This window comes from Balaenoptera physalus (genome assembly GCF_965194825.1).
Source record: "Balaenoptera physalus genome assembly, chromosome: 16".
NCBI lineage: Eukaryota > Metazoa > Chordata > Mammalia > Artiodactyla > Balaenopteridae > Balaenoptera > Balaenoptera physalus.
In genome coordinates this window covers 26685638-26704275 of record NC_138898.1, presented here as the reverse complement: position 1 = coordinate 26704275, position 18638 = coordinate 26685638, and the positions used below count along the sequence as shown (strand labels likewise).

General features: G+C 41.3%; 1 protein-coding gene across 7 annotated transcripts in view; it reads left to right on the top strand.

Annotated features, from left to right (window-relative positions):
• KIF3B (kinesin family member 3B) overlaps positions 1-18638 on the top strand; it is a 37499-nt gene that overhangs the window by 1271 nt on the left and 17590 nt on the right. For 2 of the 7 annotated variants that reach the window (XM_082432143.1, XM_082432144.1), the window contains one exon: positions 65-188. The exons of the other annotated variants lie outside the window; for them this stretch is intronic. The gene's annotated coding sequence lies outside the window, so the exon portion shown is untranslated. The remainder of the gene's footprint in view (positions 1-64; positions 189-18638) is intronic. 7 annotated transcript variants of the gene reach the window in all.

Below are 18638 nucleotides of genomic sequence, written 5' to 3'. Positions count from 1 at the left end.
GGGTCAACTGTATATGATTAAGAAGCACTTTTCAGGTATATTATCTCATTTAATCTTCACATAGACTTTGCCAGGTAGGTGGTGATGTCATCCCCATTTCGAAGATGAGGAAACTGAGGCTAAGAAAAGTGAATGACTTGCCTAAGAATTTTATACCTATTAAGTGATGGAGCTGGACACATTGCCAGGTAAATCCTGTATTTTCTTCCCTATACCCTGATATCTCTGATTTCTCAGCAGTAGCTGTTACAAAGCCACAAGGGTCTTCTTTTGTTCCTTCTGACTGCTTTGGCTAGAGGCTTTTCTTCCACTGGCAAGGAAACAAGATCTTACATAAAGCTCCATTTAAATAGATACCATCCAAAGTGTGGACCTCAAAACAAAGTTGGAATGTTTAAGAGGGGCTTTTCTGTCCCCATGCCCCCTCCTCTCTAAAGTGAGAGGAGTAGGCTGGTAGGCCCTTTTGGTGCTATTGTACAATTCTGATTGCATGCTAGTAGTTTAAAAGCATGGAATCAGGCTGCCTGGGTTCAAATCTTGACTGCCACTTCCAAGCTGCATGCCACTGAGCAATTTACTTTACCTCTTTGTGCTATAGTTTCATCATTTGTAAAAGGGAGCTAATAATAGTATCCACTATATATGGCTGTTATGAGGATTTATTTGCACCTAATACATGTAAAGTGCCTGGCATGTTTGGTAAACATTAACTATTGTTACTTGGGCTTAACATAGCACCTGTATTATACTTTATATTCTATTTATGGTTGGTGAATGAATAAATTAAAGCATGTGCTGACGATACCAGGTCTGTCAACCTCACAGGGTCATTGCATGCATAAAACAGTAGCTGTCATAGTATTATATAAATGTCAGTATTACAGGGTTGCCCCAGGAACCTGTAATCCCATGCCAGAATGGGTTGCAAAGAAAAATGAAAACTGATGATAGGATGCCAGGTTTGGTAGTCTGACCCCCAGTTCAGTAAATGTTTACTAAATCCCTTTATGCCAAGCACAGTGGCGCATGTGGAGATCAGCCCCAACTCCACATTCTTCAAGGACCTCAGAGCTTAATTTGCATATTACTAACATTTGAAATGAATTTGATGTCTTTAAATGAATCCATATCTTGTGTTTGCCCCTCCTCAGAGTAAAGCTTCGGATTCACATCTCTTGTGTCCTTACGCTTCTGTTGGGTGCCTGGGCTAGAAGCCTTGGCTTGCTCTCTAAGCCCTTTTATCCACTGATTTATGGATCCCTGAGAAAGAGCCTTCTTTTGTGCTGGCTAATAATACAGTGCTCTCTTTATGGTGCCTAATGGTTTACAAAAATGCTTAAACGTGTCTTCACTCAGTCTATCGGTCACCCTGCAAGGAAGGGAAGGTGCAGATTGAGATTCCCATTTTACAGTCAAGGGACCTGAGGTAAGAGAAGCCAGGCTGCTAGTAGGTGGCCCGTTTCACACTGGCCTCCAGGTGTTCTGACTCCAAGTTCAGTGCTTTTACCTCCATTGCCTCAGTTTCATTCATTCAGCATTTGCTGAATACCTGGTGTGTGTCAGGCCCAGTTCTAGCCTGGGGATGTGATGGTAGAGAGGTAGGTGAGGTCCTTGCTCTCATGCAGCTTCCAATCTAGTGGCAGCAGCAGAAAAATAGACCAATAAATGAACAAGGTCACTTGGATGGAAATAAGTACTGTGCAAACAATAAAACAGTGATGTCATGGAGAGTGACTTCTCCATGGGGATGCTGGCAATTGATTGGGTGGTCTGAGAAGGCCACTCTGAGGGGGTGACATTTTTGCTGAGACTTGCTGCCAGAAAGGGGCCAAACATTTGAGAATATGGCAGAAGGAACAGCAAAGGTAAAGGCTGTGAGGTGGGAATAAGCTTGGTAAGTTCTGGGAACTGAAAGAAGGCTCAGAGCAGCTGGAGCAGGTGGGCTGGGGTGGGGGGAGGGGAGAATGGTGAGATGGCCAAGGCGGGGCTGGGCTGGGAGTGAGGCCTCAGGTCATCTAGGGCCTGTGGGCTAGAGTGAGGAGGTGGGACTTTATTCCAAAAGCAATGGGAAGGCACTGAAGGCTTTAAGAAGGGGAGTGATGTGATCTGTTTTTTGTTTTTTAAAAAAATCACTTTGGCCCCTGTGGCCAGTGAATTTTAAGGGTGTAAGAATAGCAGCCAGGAGAGTAGTTAGGAGGCCGGGTGAGAGGTGATGGTGGCTTTCTAGGGTGGTGACAGTGCAGATGGTACAAGAGGATGGATTGGGGATGTGTCATGGAGGTGAAACCAGCAGGATGGTGGTTGAGGGGAAGAGCTAGAGGAATCAGAGATGACTCTTGGGTTTTTGGCCTGAGCAATTAGGTAGGTGTTGGTGGTGCCATCTGCCTCTAAAATGATGAGAGAACTTTTTGGTAAGGTGCCCTGTGTGGAAGAATTAGCTCTGGTTCCCTGTGAACCCTTGGAGGAGAGGCACAAGGTGTAAACATCATATTTATAGCCTCTGGGGAGGAGATCCCTGCTTATACTACAGGAAGATAGCCAGGTACATCTTTTTGAAGCCTCCACCTTGGACATCCGGAAGCCCTGCTTTTCTCGAAGTCTGGCTCTTTGCCAGCTTGTGGAGTGGCAGGTGTGGGCTTTGCCAGGGCAGTGCCCATCTGTCTCATGCTGTTGGCATTGCTGTCCTGACTTGAGATCTTGGCTGATGAAGGCTGGGAGGAGGCTGGCCAGCTCTGTGAGAGAGAATGGAATCACTCTTGAAGCTTAGTGCCTCAAATGGCCACACTCTCCCTGCCAAAGTGGTTCTTTCTTGGCCATCGAATGACATTTCTAAAGTTTCAGAGCTTTTCATTTGGGAATCCCTGGAGAAGCTGTTGTGTTCTTGCTAGAATTCTAGCAAGGGAATTCGAGCCTTCTTTTAACGTATGCTAATAATTGCCCCTGTAAATTTAGGTTTCACAATGTTGTAAATTCAACATCGCGAATAGTAAGACTGATAGTCCTACCACCTCTGCTTGTGTAGCTTTCTTTGCAGTATAGAATGCTCTTTCCTGTGCATTCTCGTGTACTAATGTTCAGTCAGTTGAGATCACATGGCATATGTATTATCCCCAGTTTACAGATGAAGCATTTAGCTACTGAGGGGTCATTCATTTAGGTCAGTAATATGAAGCACCCGATAGGTGCTGGGTTCGGTAGATCCTTGCCACTCAAAGTGTGTTCTGCATGACTGAGGCACGCATGTGCCCTGAGAGCTTGTTAGAAATGCAGAGTCTAAGTCTAGATATAATAAGCCAGTCTGCATTTTACCAAGACCCCCGGGTGTTTCCTGAGTACATTAAAGCTTGAGATGTACTCCTTTGGTAATAAGTAGCAAAACTAGGACTTGCCAAAGATAATGATAATAAAAGTACAGGCTTACCTTTTTTTTCACTGTGCTTCACAAGTACTGCATTTTGTTTACAATTTGAAGGTTTATGGCAACCCTGTGTTGTCAGATGATGCATTTTTTAGCAATAAAGTATTTTTTAATTAGTGTACATTAATTAATGTACATTGTTTCTTTAAACATAATACTCTTGCACACTCAGTAGACTACAGTATAGTGTAAACATTACTTATATATGCGCTGGGAAACCAAAAAATTTGTGTGACCTGCTTTATTGCAAGATTTGCTTTATTATGGTGGTCTGGAACCAAACCTGCAGTATCTCCAAGGTCTGCCTGTAATAGGAGTAGCTAACATTTATTGAACCAAGTGCTGTTTTCAGCACTTTACACATGTTGTCTCATTTAGTCCTCACAGCAACCCTGTAACATGAGGACTGTTATGAATCCCATTTTCCAGAAGAGGAAAGTAGAGGCACAGAAAAGTCAAATAACTTACCCAGGTCTGCTGATTCCAAGTCCATTGCTCTTCCTACCACTCACTTGTTCATCTGTTTTTCAGGTGGACAGTACATCCCTGACGTCTTGTCAAAAGCCTTTCTTTCTCTTCTGTGTCTGGGTAACTAACTTTAAAGGCCAATGAAAGAAACTGACTTCATAGAATGTTTGAAGAAATCAGGGGAAAAACCCTTGAGGTATTTTAACATAACTATGGGTGTCAATTACTTCACTGATAGGCAACAAACAGATAATCTGATTTGTGAGATAGGCTACCTCTCATCCTTCTTAGCTCTAACTCAGGGCTGAAACATGAAGCAAGTAGGAACTGAGAGCTTGTGTTCTGAGTCATTCGGCCCTGAACTGTTTCTTGATTCTGGTGATTAACATCTGCACCGGTGAGGAGAGGGTGGCTAAAGCCCTATGCCACCTGCTGACTAATTGCAAAAGATTCAGTTTTTTTTTTCTTTCCTTAATGTAATGTTTTTATTGAAGGATAAGATACAGGCAGAAAAATTAGACGATTGTAACTGTATAGTTTGTTGAACTTTCATAAAATGAACTCACCCATGATACCACCACCCAGATCAAGATATAGAACATTACCAGCACTCCAGAAGCCTTCCTCACCTCCCTCCAGAAGGGTGACCACTACCCTACCTTCTGTCACCAAAGAATATTTTTACCCATTTTTTTATCTGTAAAAGATTCAATTTTGTCGAGCCTCAGTTTTCCCTGTCTGCCATGTGGGCTCATTATTTTCCCTTCAACATCCCTTATCTCTGCAGTCTTAGAAAGATTTCTTGGTCAAGGCCTGTGTCACCACAGGAAATTCTGGTGTGAAAAGGCAGTGGGATCTGGGTGGTGGCATGAATTTTAATAGCAATTCTGCCACTTGCTGTGTGACCCGAGGCAAGTAACTCAGCCTCTCTGGCCCTCAGTGTCTGTATAGGCAAAATAAGGACGTGGGATAATCTTCCAAGGCTCCTCCAGCGCTGCCTGAAAGACAGCTTTGAGTTGGGTAATATTTTCCTCTTCCTTGGTGACTTCATGCAGGGCTTTCTCCCAGACCTTCCAGGGTGGGGCTTTTAGAGCTGTTTCTTGGCAGTCAGAGATCATTACAATCAGCTCATCTTATCAGCATCACACATCTGCATTGCAGCTTGGGATGTTCTTGTTTAAGGCTTCAGTTAATCTTGGTGACACTTTGTGTCTCCTCACTTTGTCACACTGATAGCAGACACTGAGCTCTTCACACACAGGCAGATCTATCTTTAATATGCTGATTTATTTAAATCATAGTTTGCATTAGAGAGCACCAGTGATAATTGTGGTGGGTGTGGTTTTATTTTTAAGTTTTTGGCAAGATATTTGCAGCAGTTGCATTTTGTCATATTTGAACATAGTGTATAAATGGAAGTGAGTCCAAGTGAAATAGAGATTGTAATAGACTACTGGGAGCTGAGACTGGCCATGCTGTTACCCACTCTGGGGTCCTTAACATCCCTTTCAGCAATGGTTTCAGGAAGGGCTTGCTTTGGGGCTTTTGTGTGTGACATAAATTACACAGAAACTAAAGCTCATAGTACTGTCTCCAGCAGCTTAGGGGACTGCAGTAATCATTAATTTATAACACATTTCAATAACCTAAGCAAAGAAATCTAGCTAGTAAATCATAAAAGATTCCATCCAGGTAAGACAAAATGTCAGCTCAAGTTACTTAAGATAACAGCAAGAAGATAGTTCTTGGTGGAAATAGTTACTGGTTTTCACGGTCTGCAATAGCAGGTCAGATTCTAGCCTAAGAAATATATGGTATTTTTCCCTCCTTACTTCTTCAATTGCCAGCATTTTTTAATAGAATTTTTTTTTAATTATAAAAATAATTTCCATTGAGGAAAACCCTGAAAAGATTAAATAAGATTCACTCAGAAATAACTACTGTTAAAACATCTTACTGTCCAAAGGAAAATATATTCCTAAATGTATTTTATCTCATGACTGTGCAGTTCTTACCGGTTTCCCCAGTCATTGTCATTTAGGCTGGTTTCAATACTTAAATGCTATAAATAATGCTACAGAGAACATCTTGAAGATTATCTTTGCATAAACTTTTGTCTACATTTCTGATGATTTCTTTAAACTAGATCCTTTCACTGTTAAAAAATTTTAATTATAAAGGCAGCCTCCTGAAATAATGTTTTTAACAAGGTAGTGTCTAAATAAAGTTGAAAAGGCAGACATTAGTGCAGTTTGGTGGAGGGGGATTGCCTGTGCAAAGGGTATCCTCAGTTTCAGCTTACTTGTCCACTTGCACAGCTATCTATTTAGGTAGTTGCTCTCAAAGTGTATTTCCCATTTTGCATTTGGAAATGTTCACGTAACATTTCATAACCATTTTTCCATGTTTAGTAATTATGAGCTAGTAAACTTTCCCTAGCATTGGGCATTGACGTTGTTTCTGGCTTTTTATAATCACATATAGTGCTGTAGTGAATATCTTTGCTTCCCTCTCAGCCTCATAAGAGAACAATTCTAAATAAATTAGTTTGGGGAAAGTTAGAACTTTAAAAAGTTGAAAAGGAGAACTGTACATTTTCCTTCTTAAAATTTGATTAGGACCCTAAAAAATATCTTCAAAAAAAAAAAAAGCTTTATTGAGGTATAATTCACAAGCCATAAGGTATCTTTTCATAGTTTTTGTCACCTTCTTTGCTGCTTCTTCTTAATCTGTTTTTCTTTTTGATACAGAATTCCCTATGAGTAGGACCCAGAACCTGAGCCTTTAACATTTAAACCCTTCATTCTCTGAACAGACTGTTGGCTGGTGACATTAACCAGGAATATTGAATGTACATGATCAGTTTTGTGCACTGAATGAGCTGTGAGAGCATGTCATTATGGAATTGGACAGTGAACCATGACAGTGCTGGTGGACTTCAGGCAGGGGATTTTTTTTTAATGTATTTAACTCGTTATATTACTGAAACAAATTCTGCGATTTATGGGACATTCTGCTTGATCAACTTTGGGAACTGTTTACGGTAAAGGTAGCATATGTGGGCAGCTTCTCCAACATTAATGTACACACCAATCACCAGGGATCTTGATAACGGGACTCTGATTTGGGGACATGGATGGCCTTAGATTCTGGAGCTAAACCAGGTGGAACAGGAGAAGATTTTAGTTGACACTCAGACACAACATCCTAAATTATGTTGAACGACACGGTGAGAGTTACTCCCTTCGAAACTCTTTTGGGTCTTTTGACTCTGTCAAGGAGAGTATTTGTTTGGTTCCAGTCTTTCTTAACACGTGCTAAACCGGCTTTCTTACTTTCTTTTTTTTTTTTAATACATCTTTATTGGAGTATAACTGCTTCACAATACTGTGTTAGTTTCTGTTATACAACAAAGTGAATCAGCCATATGCATACACATATCCCCATATCCCCTCCGTCTTGAGCCTCCCTCCCACCCTCCCTATCTCACCCTTCTACTGGCTTTCTAACCAAGAGAGATCAGGCCTCTGGCCTTAGGTAAGCTACAGTATCTAGTTCGAATTGAGTAACATTGTTGTTTGTCTTTATTTTCACAGTTACCTTCTATTTACAACAAGTGATACTGGTTTTCCATTCATGGTAGTCATACGAAGTTTCTGTTAAAAAGAAATTTGGGAGTTCCCTGGTGGCCTAGTGGTTAGGATTCTGGGCTTTCACTGCTGTGGCCTGGCTTCAGTCCCTGGTCAGGGAACTGAGATCCTGCAAGCCGTGCAGCATGGCCAAAAAGATAAATTTAAAAAAAAAAAAGTGTTAAAGTAGATTTAAAGCAAAATTTTTACTAAATAATGGTACAGGTGGTGTATGGATATGGCAAAAATTGTGAAGAGACAATCAGATGACTGACATTTAGGACACGCTGGTGTGGAAAAACGCCATGAACTTTGGAGCCCGGTAGCCCTGGTTTCTGCTTACTTTGCTGCTGATTAACTCAGTCTGCCATGTTGCTTCTCTCTCCAAGTCTCAGGTTTTTTTCTCCTGTAAATTGGGTCAGGGCAGAAGCACCTCCTGTGGGCCAGGCCTTGTCATGCTTGTCCTCCTCTAATCCTCACACAGCCCCAAGGAGCAGGGCATTCGTGGTAGTCCCATTTTGCAGAGGAGGATACAGGCTTAGCTGGTTGAAGGAACTTGCATGGAGTCCCAGAGCTGGGAATGGTTGGGCTGGGTTTCATTCCCAGGTGTGTCTGAATCTCTTTTTTGTTATTCCAGGCCACCTCCCTCTTTTAAATATAGAATTTGCTGTGGCTCTCTACCCAGCTGCATGGCAGTCTGATTAAAAGGACAAGTCATTGAGTACACCTGTGATCAACCACAGCAATATTCACAATAGATGAGAGGTGCAAGTAGCCCAGATGCCTGTGGACAGGTCAATGGATAAAGATAATGTGGTATATGCACACAATAGGTTGTTATTTAGCCTTATAAAAAAAGAGATCTTGCCACATGCTACAACATGGATGAACCCTGAGGCAGAATGGTGGTTTCCAGGGGTCGGGGAGACAGGGAAATGGGAAGTTGCTATTTGATAGGTATAGAGTTTCAGTTTAGCAAGATGAAAAAGTTCTAGAGATCTGTTACACAACAATGTGAATATCGTTATCATTACTGAACTGTACACTTAGAAACGGTTAAGAGGGTACATTTTATATTGTGTGGGGTTTTTTTTAACCACAATTAAAATTTTCTTAACAGTTAAAAGGCATTGGTCGGAGGGCAATCTTTTTTTTTTCCCCCCCATCTTGGAAACTCTCAAGCATACATTAAAAATAGAATAGTGTAATGAACCATGGACCCATTACCCGGCTCCAGCAGTTATCAGCACATGGCAGTTCTGTTTCACTTATAACCTCTTATTCACCTCACCCCACCTCACCTCTGATTATTTTGGTCCCAGACAGCATATAACTTTATATGATAGTGGGAAGCAGCCGCATAGCACAGGTTGATCAGCTCGGTGCTTCGTGACCACCTAGAGGGGTGGGATGGGGAGGGTGGGAGGGAGACGCAAGAGGGAGGGGATATGGGGATATATGTATGCATATAGCTGATTCACTTTGTTATACAGCAGAAACTAATACAACAATGTAAAGCAACTATACTCCAATAAAGATGTTAAAAAAAAAACTTTATATGAAAATGCTTTTGTGTGTGTCTCTAAGAGTAAGAACCGTCTTTAAAAAATACCATTTTCACGCCTAAAAATGTAACAGTAATTCCTTAACATTCCTTAACATCATCGTTCCTTAACATTCCTGAATGTTCAAATTTCCTTGATGGTCTCATACATTTTTAACAATCGGTTTGTTTGAATCAAGATCCAAAAAAGGGCCCTACTCAAGGGCCAAATGTTGTATTTGGTTGATTAAGTCTCTGACATCAGAGTGTAAATGTTTAGCAGAGAAACAGTTTTGTTTCTTTCCCGGATCAGTACATGGAATGAGAAGTTCCTGACAGGCAGGTTCTTCCAGCTTCATAGCTTCGTGGTGGTTCAGAGCACGAGCCCCGGATGTTGGGGTTGTGTGGGCAGTCGGTGCACTGTTGGTGGGAGGATAAATGGTACAGCCTGGGAAGTGGGTAGGATGGTGCCCTCTGTCAAAAAGGAACACGTGTAGTGTTTACACATCCAGGAATAGCTCCTACGAAGAGCCCTCATGTGTAGCTAAAGGTATATGTTCAGGATATTCACTGCAGGATTGTTTGCACTAGCAAAGACCAGAAACTATCGGAGGTTCCCTCAGCAGGGGACTAATCGAATACATTATAAGAGAACTGTACCATGGCATTCAGACAGCTACTTAAAAGGTGGGGATGGGGGTGGGGGTGTGGGGGGCCCCCAAGATCTATAAAGTAAGATAGAGAATGGTGATACTAAAACTTGAGTTTAAAAACAAAAAAAGGTAGGGAAGCAATATAGATACATTAATGCTTGCATATGCTTCGAGTATCTCCCCAGGGGTAGGGGGAAGATTTACCTGTTCACTGTGTGTACAACTTGAATTGCTTTATTAATCTATTCATGTATTAATACACATGTGTATACGCATGTGTGTGTGTTTGTGTGTTTAAAATAAGTTTAAATTAGGGTTTTTCAATAAGACAAACCTGGTTTTGAATCCTGACTGTTCCATTTAATTGCTGTGTGACCTTGAGCCAGTTAATTTCTCTGAGCCTCCCATCCTTATTTTTAAAATAGGGCTAATACCTATTCCTCATAAGGTGATTTTGAGGATTAGAAGAGGAATATACATTAAGTTCCTAATGTACTATGAGTTGTGACTATTGAGTACAACAAAGCCCCAGACCCACATTGATTCTGAATTAGCGTCCTCTAGACTTGAATATATATATATATTTTTAAATAAATTTATTTATTTTTTTAATTTATTTTTGGCTGGGTTGGGTCTTCGTTGCGGTGCGCGGGCTTTCCCTAGTTGCTGAGAGCGGGGGCTACTCTCCGTTGCAGTGCACCGGCTTCTCATTGTGGTGGCTTCTCTTGTTGTGGAGCTCTGGCTCTAGGCGTGTGGGCTTCAGTAGTTGTGGCACCTGGGCTCAGTAGCTGTGGCTCTTGGGCTCAGTAGTTGTGGCTCACGGGCTCTGGAGCGCAGGCTCAGTAGCTGTGGCACATGGGCTTAGTTGCTCCGCAGCATGTGGAATCTTCCTGGATCAGGGCTCGAACCTGTGTCCCCTGCATTGGCAGGCAGATTCTTAACCACTGAGCCACCAGGGAGCCCTGAATATATTTTTTATGAATGTATGTTATGAATGTTTCACAAAATAGGATTTCTTTGCCTCTTTTTCCCCCTTAATCAGTTAAATGCTTTCTTTGTTAGCCTGTTGGGGTCATCAAGTGACAGGGAGTTCTGGGCGCCAGTTTGAATTCAGAGCAGGCATTTAGTTGTTCATGTTTCTTATCCGTGACCTTTCTAGGTTTCTTTCCAGATAAGTAGCCTGTCTTCCTAAGACGTGTAAGCTGAAACCAAGTTACTAGACTTTTTTCCCCCAAAGAAAAAATAGCTTTATTGCCATCCCCCTGCTTGATTGTAGGAAACAAAATACACGCACCTGTCAAGAAGGCCAGAGAAAGCAAAAACAATCACTTGCAAGCTCACCCCCCAGAGATCAATATTGCTTGCCTTTCTTGAGTGTTTATTACACATCTTGCACTAGGCTAACCATTTAACATTTATTAGCTTATTTAATAATCCTTAGAACAGTTCTTTATGGTAGATGTTGTTATTAATCCCATTTTGTAGAAGAAACTATGACTTAATGTAACTTTCTCAAGATTTTATAGCTAAGTGGCAGAGCAGAAATTCAAATGCTGACCCATTGAATACTAAAGTTCATGCTTTGAATCATGACTTTACACTGTCTCATTCACAACTTTCTCTGCACTTGTGCATGTACACATGTAAACATAAATCCCATCATAGTAAGTCTTCTGTTTGGTAGCCTGCTTTTTTTATATAATTTTATTTATTTTATTTTATTTTATTTTATTTATTTTTGGCTGCATTGGGTCTTCGTTGCTGCGTGCGGGCTTTCTCTACTTGCGGCGAGTGGGGGCTACTCTTAGTTGCGGTGCGCGGGCTTCTCATTGCGGTGGCTTCTCTTGTTGCAGAGCACAGGCTCTAGGCGCACGGGCTTCAGTAGCTGTGGCTCGTGGGCTCCAGAGCCCAGGCTCAGTAGTTGTGGCGCACGGGCTTAGCTGCTCCGCGTCATGTGGGATCTTCCCGAACCAGGGCTCGAACCCGTGTCCCCTGCATCGGCAGGAGGATTCTTAACCACTGCACCACCAGGGAAGCCCTATATTGCCATTCTTAATGACTGCATAATTTCCCATTGTAGAGATGTGTCATAATCTAACCAATCCCTTATCAATGAGTATTTAAGTGGTTAGAGATGCTGCTGAGATAAACATAAAGGTGTACATACATCTTGCACATGTATTCAGTTATTCACTGAAGACCTTAAAATAGTTCCAAGAAATGGAGTTGCTGTTTCAAGGGAGTATTATATTTTGAGTATTGCATTTCAGTGTTTTGATATTGATTGCTCAGATGCCCTCAAATAATATGTGCCAGTTTGAGATTCTGTGGCTCTCATATGTACTGTAAGAGACAGTTTGAAAGTGTTTAGACAGTTCACACAACTGTTTGGCTTACAAAAAAAAGATGACCTTGTGTTTATAAACAGTGCCTGTTATTACACTATATTACACTAAAATAAATTTATTTTATTTTATTTATTTTTTGATGTGGACCATTTTTAAAGTGTTGATTGAATTTGTTACAGTATTGCTTCTGTTTTATGTTTTGGCTTTTTGGCCGCGAGGCATGTAGGATCTTAGCTCCCCAACCAGGGATCGAACCCGCACCCTCTACATTGGAAGGCGAAGTCTAAACCACTGGACCGCCAGGGAAGTCCCCAGAATATATTTTATTAGTCTGTTATTTTGACATCTTTGCTCTGAATGCCTTTTATGGCTGAGGCTACGTGACATGCTACATTGACATTAGAAAGTTAAGGATTTCCATTGCTGTAGACCTCATAGAAGCTCTTTTATGAAGCTTTACCATGAAGTTGAGACAAGTAGTTTTACTACTAGGGCCCTTTGTTCATTGTTAAAACATTTTATTACATTATATTCATGTGGATAGATGAAAAGAGAAAATGAGTTTTAACACCTGGATATAGTTAATTTTACAGATTTTTTCCATCTTTTTTCTCCCCTAATTTGATTTTTCTGACTAGGTAATATATTTATATGATTCAAGAGGTATAAAAGGATATACACTGCAAAGCCTCCCTTATACTCTTGGCCTTCAGCCACCCAGCTCTTTTCCCTACAGGCAACCAGTGTTGTTATCTGGCTCTTGCATATCCCTTCAGATATATTTTATGTACATAGAAGCAAATATAGGACTAGTCTCTCAACATACATTCCATGTCCTTTTAAAAGTTCTCCAGACAGGGATGTTATTTTTTCAACTGGAGATGAATAATCTTGTTCTGAAAATTGTGTAATTCACATTTTGATAACTGGCCGTCATTGAAACCAGAGACCCAGAGTTGGACTTGCTCTCTTGGTGTTGGTTCAGGGTTTGCAAACAAGGAGTCCTGATACTTCAAAACAGTTAGCAAGGGGCTTCCCTGGTGGCGCAGTGGTTGAGAGTCTGCCTGCCAATGCAGGGGACACGGGTTCGAGCCCTGGTCGGGGAAGATCCCACATGCCGCGGAGCAACTAGGCCCGTGAGCCACAATTACTGAGCCTGTGCGTCTGGAGCCTGTGCTCCACAACAAGAGAGGCCGCGATAATGAGAGGCCCGCGCACCGTGATGAAGAGTGGCCCCCACTTGCCGCAACTAGAGAAAGCCCTCGCACAGAAATGAAGACCCGACACAGCCATAAATAAATAAATAAATAAATAAATAAATAATTTTTAAAAAACCCAAAAAAACCAAAAAAAAATTAGCAACAGTTGAGAAACAAGTAGTGTTGATGGTGATGAGTTGGATACAGAGTATAAACAGCTGCTTCCCTTGAGAGAAACCTGCACAGGGACTTGGTTTGGGCTGGTTAATAGGGAGTCACTTTTATCTTCTTGCCTGAGTGTTGCAGTGCTTTCCTGATGGCCCCTGTGACCCATAGTTTGGGCTGCCTTTCAGACACTCTGAGTCCTTGAACTCTAGGCCAGACAGTTGGCAGGTGGTTGCTCGGTCAGATCTTAGACAGCATTGCATTGGAGTGCATTGATTAAAGATGCATTAGTATGCACTTTGTGTGCCCGCAGATTGCTCCTCCTTGCAGGGATGTTTCTGGTGAATTGCCAGACCTTTATTTTTTCCCATTTGAAGATACCACATGCTTGTTACAGAAAATTCGAAAAATATAGAAATGTCGAAGGAGCAGGGGAAATCACCTATATGTAGTCCCATCACACAAAGTGGACCACTATTAATGTTTTGATGTGTGTCTTATTTTTATACAATTGTGATTGCATGCATTCAGTTTTGTAAACTGCTTTTTCATTTATTCTAAGCATATTCCATGTCATTACAGAGCCTTGGTAAATGTCATTTTAAAAGATGGACTAGGACTTCCCTGGTGGTCCAGTGGTTAAGACTCCACGCTCCCAATGCAGCGGGCCTGGGTTTGATCCCTGGTCAGGGAACTAGATCCCACATGCATGCTGCAACAAAGATCCCTCGTGCCACAACTAAGACCTAGCACAGCCAAATAAATAAATACATACATAAATACATAAATATTAAAAAGAAAAAAAAAAGGTGGACTAGCATGGCAGGCCTTTCTCAATTAGATCATGCATACATGAGTTTGGTCATGGGCAGGGATGCCTACAGGAGCCAGGCAGGCAGTATAAATGAGCAGAGCATGCTGGGTGTGAGGCAGTAGGGAGTATGGGCTGGGGAGGATTGGGTGGCCGGGCCCATTAGAGGGGCAGCCGTCACTCAGTTACGACTGCTGCCACTTGGGGCCTGGGCTGTCAGATATTCCCATTATTCCAGAGAAGCAGAAAATCTGGTTTTTTTGTTTCAATGTGAAATTGCTGGTTTTCTTTTTTCTTTTCTTTTTCGAGAAATCTTAAACATTCAGAGAAAAATATAGGAAACAGAATTGATAGTCATTAAACATTTTCTCTTATTTGCTTCAAGTCTCATTCCCTGTTTCTCTCTTTCTTTAGGAGAAATGATAAAATATTACAGATAAAATTGAAAAATTCTTCACATTTCTTGTCCCATTCTCTACATTTCACCCTGCCCAATTTGGGCAGCCACTATCATAAATTGTTGTATATCCTTCTACCCATTTTGGGGAATACTTATGTATACATAAATGCAAATCCATGAGCACCATATTGTTTTCTAAGTTTTTAGTCATAATTGTCACTCTGCAGCTTGCTTTTCCACTCAACCTATTTATTTATCCATGTAAATATATATAACTCTAATTCAGGTTTGGCACACTTTTTTAGTAAAAGATCAGGTGGTAAATATTTTATGTTCTGTGGGCCATACTGTCTGCTGCAGCTACTCAGCTGTGCTATTTTATAGCTAAAGCAGACATAGATGATATGTAAACAAAGGGGTATGGTTGTGTTCCAATAAAACTTCATTTACAAAAACAGGCTATGGACTGGATTTGGCCTGTGGGCTGTCATTTGCTGACCCCTGCTCTAATTTATTCCTTTGAACTACTGAATAGTATACTATCTGTAATATGAATATACCATATTTTATTTTTCAATTCCTCTATAAATGGATGGTTAGGTTGTTTCCAGTTTTCTACTATTTTAACAGTGCTGCAGGAAGCATCCTTGTCTGTGTTTCCTTGTGCTCAGGTGCAAAGGTTTTTCACCAGGACATACACAAATATAGGCGTGGAATTGCTGGGAGGTTTTTTGTTTTTAACAACACTGCTCTCTCTCTTTTTTAAAATTTATTTATTTATTTTTGGCTGCGTTGCATCTTCGTTGCTGCATGCGGGCTTTCTCTAGTTGAGGCGAGCGGGGGCAGGTAGAATGTGACCAGTCTGTGACCTCTATCCTAGAATCTCTATAGGAAGCCAGTAGTTACTAAGCATCCAATCTGCACCTGGTTCTAGAATTTGAGGTGGACTCCATGACAGCTAGGAAAGGTGAGAGTGCGTGAATCCAAACATGTAAGATTCTTTTTTTTTTAAATTAATTAATTAATTTATTTATTTTTGGCTGTGTTGGGTCTTTGTTGCTACGCGCAGGCCTTCTCCAGTTGCAGCGAGTGGGAGCTGCTCTTCACTGCAGTGCGCGGGCTTCTTGTTGCGGTGGCCTCTCCCGTTGAGGAGTAGGGGCTCTAGGTGCGTGGGCTCAGTAGTTGTGGCACACGGGCTTAGTTGCTCCGTGGCACGTTGCTTCCCAGACCAGGGCTCAAACCTGTGTCCGCTGCGTTGGCAGGCGGATTCTTAACCACTGCGCCACCAGGCAAGTCCTCAAAGATTCTGGAAGAGAGTGGCTGCCATGAGAAATGTGCAACTGATTTCCTCAGCGGACAAAAGAGATGAAGTTAGGGAAAGACTCAGTTTTTCTCGTGTAGTAGCCATTCAAATGGTGGTTGTTAACATCGGGATGACAAGTTCTAGCAGAAAAAGTATTCAGGACAAAAATGCTGAACTGCTGACCTGTGGTTCCTTCTTTCCTGGCAATGCTGTGAGTTCCTTTAAAGATTTATCACTGTAATTAGACTGACCAGAAGAAGGAGAAGGAAGGTAATAAAGTAAAGAAAGAGAATCAGGGCATCCTTCCAAGAAAACCCTCTCCTTTGAGGAGGACCCACAGCGAGATTTTAAGCCCTGGTGGCAGGAAATTAAATTAGTCCATCTTCCTGAAATAATATGTCAGTAGTACATGACTAGCTCAGCCGAGCTCTGTGAGTTCAGAAAAGAAATGTTGTTCTGTGTTCCAAATCAAGGAGATTTAATTAAGGGGACTCAGGCTTTGGGTATTACTTCTTTTTAAAAGATTTTTAAGATTATTGTAGGTCATTATCATTCCTTTGTTTTTATTGTTTTGGAGAGCTTAAAAATATATGCGGCTGTAACAGAAGCATCTGAACATCAAGATCTGCAAGAAAGCCTGCCGCAGGCTTTTCTTATTAAACAGGCTTGAGGCCACATTGTTTTCATAGGTAAAAGCTGGACAGCTCGGCCTCTTCCCGGGTATGTAATGTAAAAGAATTGATCCTCTCCAGTGACCCGTTCCCCACCCACCCCTTTCTGTTTCTTACTCCTTCAAGTCTCAGGTCTTGTCTAACTATCCCCTGCTCTGCTGCTGCCTCCCCAAAGGAGGCTCAGGGGGCTGGGTTCGGGCCTGGCACCTAGACAGCTTTTGCAGGCCTCTGCTGAAATGGAGGGAGAGACACAGGCAAGGGATCGGCCACAGCTGTAGCCTGGGGGGCCATTCCCCCGGAAAAGAAAAGGAGACGCAGTAAACAGACTGGCCATTCTGACATCTGGTTCGAAACATCTGGCAAAATTCTAGTAGCATCTGGAAGGTGATCAATGAAGGGCTGCCTTTTACATAGTTTTCTTTAAATGGCTTGAGATTTACTTCTAATTGAATACTGATTAGGTATTTGGATCTCAATTTCAGCTGATTTTTTTTTTTTTAAGGATGATGACTACAAATTGAATAAGAGAAGATGTTAGAGATGTTTAATGCATAAAATTAGGGCTCACTAGTAATCTCTGAAATGACCCTGTGACAAGGGTTTTGGATGAAACTGTATTAGTTAATTTTAATCCAGCTTTATATTAGTTCACAAAGTACTTCCACCTTTGTAAGTGGCTTTTAGTCTCACAAGCATCCAAAACGAAGGAGAATTACCCCTATTTTACAGATTTTATAGAAAATGGTTGAAGAGAGGGTAAGAGGTCTTCTGGTTCTGCATTCTAGACAACATTATTTTATTAATATAGCAACTAGAAGAAGTATGAAAAATAACTTGTCATGTTTCCATGCGCTTAGCGGCAGAACAATGTTTTTATGAAAGACCAACGGAGGAACATATTGACTCTGTGTTTATTAACTTGCAGCATATATACCTAGAGTGGCCCATCCCTGCTTCACATTTTCCCACCTTTTGTTGGCAAAGAATAGGTCATTCTCACAACTAAAAAGGATCCTGTTATTACTGTTCAAGTATCTACTAAAATTACAAATGCGTATATCCTGTGATCCAGCAATTGCGCTTCTGGAAATTTATCCTTACAGATAGATTTTCCCACACATGAAAGGGTGTGGTCCTAGGTTTTTCACAGTAAAATATCAGAAACAGCTTAAGTGCTAGAGTAGTGGTTAAATAAATAATGATGCTTCCATACAGAGGGATATTTTGCTGCTGTCATAAAGAATAAGGCAGCTCTGCATTTACTGAGGGGAACAAACTCCAAGATAGGTTGTTTAATGAAAAAAAAGCAAGATGCAGGACACTGCATATTACTGTGTATAACATACTACACTTGTGTAAAAAGGGAAAGGGTAAGTATGTATTAATACATATTTGCTTGTTAAACTAGTTCAGGAGGATAAAAATCTAATAACACTCACCTTGTAAGCAGGGAACTGGGTGGCTGGAGAACAGGTAAAGGAGAGAGATCTGTCACCCAAGGGGCTTTTGAGTCAAGAACCATGTGAATTACCTGTTTTTTAAAAACCCTTGCACTGAGGTTTTCGGGAGTTTAAGGTCCTTGTACATACCTCTTTGCTCTGATCTGCTTGCTCCCTACCCCTTCCCAAAGGACCCATTTAATCATACTTTCTTCTGCTCCCTGAGTTTTTCAGCACCGAATGAAGTTCTGTTTTTGGTTTTATTTAAACATTTCTTAACATCTATTTTCTTATTTGCATTCAAATTGTATTAAATTTATTGATTGGATAAGTGCTTTCTTTGTAATGTATTACCCCACATCCTTGTTTATTTGAATACATTTTGCACAAGCCATAGTTGATGATTTTAGAATGGAAAAGTATTATCAGTACAAGATAGGAAATTCAAACAGTACAAACAATTGTACTGTGAAAAGTCGTTTTTCTCTCTCTAGACCTCTGAGTGTCGATGTCGTTTTTCTCTCTCTAGACCTCTGAGTGTCATCGGGGCCCATAGTTCCCCTGCAGAGGCTGCCACTGTTACCACTTTTA